This window comes from Pinus tabuliformis, chromosome 7 (assembly GCF_031772625.1).
Source record: "Pinus tabuliformis cultivar Carrire ecotype Pingquan chromosome 7, CPIR1, whole genome shotgun sequence".
In the NCBI taxonomy this organism is placed as follows: domain Eukaryota; kingdom Viridiplantae; phylum Streptophyta; class Pinopsida; order Pinales; family Pinaceae; genus Pinus; species Pinus tabuliformis.
Genome location: NC_142293.1, coordinates 2070599595 through 2070602656, shown reverse-complemented (window position 1 = coordinate 2070602656; position 3062 = coordinate 2070599595).

The window sequence follows — 3062 nt, the reverse complement described above, 5'->3', positions numbered from 1 at the left end:
CACATGGTATTTCAACTTGAGAATAGGGTCAATTACCTCTTGGGATTCTTTTCAACAAGCCTTTTTGGACAAGTTTGGTGATGACAAAACACCTGCGGCCTTAGTTTTAGAATTATCCCATCTGAAAATGGAAAGAAAGGAGAAGGTTAAAGATTTCAATATACAATTCAACACCTTATTCAATAGAATCCCAGCCACTACTAGACCTATTGAGGATGTTCTCATGGAGTTTTATGTCTCTTCTCTCCCTATCCCTACCGCGATGTGGGTTAAAAGGAGTAATGTGCAGACCTTAGAAGGTGCTATCGATGAAGTAGTGAAAGTTGAAAATGAAATGATCGGCCTCACAACATGCCACCCTACAACTGGAGAAAAGAAAGCCCCTCAGACATCCAAGAAGAATAATGGAAATGATAACAAAGGGGCTGAAACTAAAGATAAGGACACCACAGTTGTGGAAGGGTTGCATCGGATCATTAAGAAACTTACAAAAACAGTCATTGATATAAGAAGGAATCATGGAGAGAGTACTAGTGGTAATGGAGGAGACTATAACAATAGAAAGCCCTTCAAGCCTTTCTATTGTAAGAAAATAGAAGGTGGTCATGGCCAGCTTGCATTGCCTGATCCACCTAATGAAGGGGCTTTAAACATAGAAGAGTTGGCTCTTGTTGGATCGCTCCTTGATGAAGGAGAACCTATACTGGAGCTCAAAACAAAACAAGGAGACGAGGAGGAATACCAAGTATAAGAACCCTTGGAAGAGGAAACCCAGATTAATGTGTTGTGGGATTTCCATAGTAATAAGAATGATGATGAGGGAGATAACATCAGGGAAATCAATACTAATGAAATCCACACGTGAAGTAAAGGGCCGCTCCTAGGTGCAATAAAACCCATAGACCGGACCAAGCAAGATGCTCACCCTGTGAAAACATCCGCTCCCGAAGTTTCTGTTGGAAAAGATAGATCTAGTGGTGATTCCGGGAATACCCCAGTTGCAAATCATCTAGAAAAGGATAAGATGTCTCCCACTGCAACTAAGGTGACTCAAGATGGCAAACTCCCATCTAAGAATAGAAAAACTGGTATGTTTACCCTACCCTATCCCGTTTATAACATTGACTACAATATTGTAGATGATCTCAAGAAGTCTAGGGCTAATATCACATATTTTGACTTGTTAAAATTAATGCAACAAAGAGATTTGTTGCTGAAAGCTATGAACGAGTGGAACTGCAAAACCCCCACTACCCCAAGCAGCCAAACCAAGAAGCCAGTGGCCAAACCTGTCAGTACCTCCAGCGTAGCCCAAATATCATCAGCCATGGAAGCCACTCTGTCTAAAATGACTCGAAAGCCCCAAGATGTCAGTGCAACCATGATAGGGAGGAAATCAAAATCTATGACTCCACCCTTCCTTATCACATTTGAAATCTTCAACATGAATGTGCACAATTGCTTGGTAGACTCTGATGCCTCATCCACTATTATGCCTTATGTAGTTGCTAAGAGACTTCAGGCAATACCCGATAAAACTAAAACTTGAATTATGCAATTGGACAGAATGAATATGTGAGTTATTGGGGAGCTAGAAGATGTGTTGATTTGGATGGCTGCCAAACCTCAATACACTCAAGTCATTGAAATAACGGTAGTAGATATAACTGAGGCTTATGGAATGCTGCTTAGTAGGGACTGGTCATCAAATCTAAATGGATATTTCTCAACTGGTTGGTCCCATATTTTGTTGCCTCAGAGGGGCAAAGGTGATATGCTGAGAGTGGATCGGGAAAGATATATGAAATATGTGGTAACAGAACTAAACAACCCCAATGAACCTGTAATGTTCTCTAAATCTATCCTTGGGAATTATAGTTTCGATGTTTATGCCACGGAAATCATTTCAGAGAATGCCCTACAGAAACAATTGAGGATATTTTGACAACACATAGTTGGAAGAAAGAATCAATCACCCCTATAATCCAACTGATGAGTTATCTTGTACTATAGTAGATGATAGGATTAATTTCATAGATAATAGTTCAATTGATGTATCATTAGATTATACATTTTGGGCACGCTATTTTAATAGCTCTCATTGCCTTGAAGGTGCAGATGTTAGAAACATTCTCATCAACCCGCAAGAGAATCAACATCTGATGGCTGGCCAGTTGGAGGTCACATACACCAATAACACAGTAGAACATGAAGGCTTGCTGAAGGGCTTGAGAAGAGCCATTGAAAGGAATGTAAAAAATCTCAGAGTTTTTGATGACCCGTAGATAATGGTGGACCAGCTAAAGAAAAACATACACTGCAGTCTACCACACCTGGTGAGGTACCAACATGAGGTATGGAGTTTAATTGACAATTTCGATTCTTTCAATGTCACATACATTCCTCAAAAGTATAACCACAATGCTAATCTGATGGCTGCGAAACTTTTTCCTAATCTTAGATTAAACAAGAATAAAAATTTTTGGTTAAATGATTTTCAGATCATCCGTAACTGATAACATCCTGAATTGGCAGGTGTTCAAAGGTGATAACCAAATCCTGGAGTTCCTGCATTGCGAAAGAACACCCAGAAATGTAGCCATTAATAAAAGGGAGCATGAAAAACTTATAAACAAAAGTGAATACGAGGTGATATCTTTCATTGAAAAATTTATTCACTTTTCATCTCTCATGAGTGAGCCAACAAGTAAGCACAAAAAATTACAACACTCATGCCTGAGCTCATTCCAAGTTGTGGAAAAAATTCATCATGCAATTTATAGATTTAAAACCATACAGGGAGAAACTCAAAAACTCCATGTTAATGGCAAACATCTCAAGAGATACCTCCAGTAGCCACCACATGGTGGTTACCCCCTGAGTAGGTTAGAGTTCATTTGATTTTGTTGTTAGTGTAGTTGTATTCCTATCCTTTCTTTTTTGTTTTCTGCAAAGCCTATTTTCTTGTTGTTTTGAATTACATTCCTTTCCAGCAAGCTGATGGGGTCCTCTAGTCTCGTTCTACCTTTTAGATTTTCCCTCATTGATCACTCTTGGCCTTT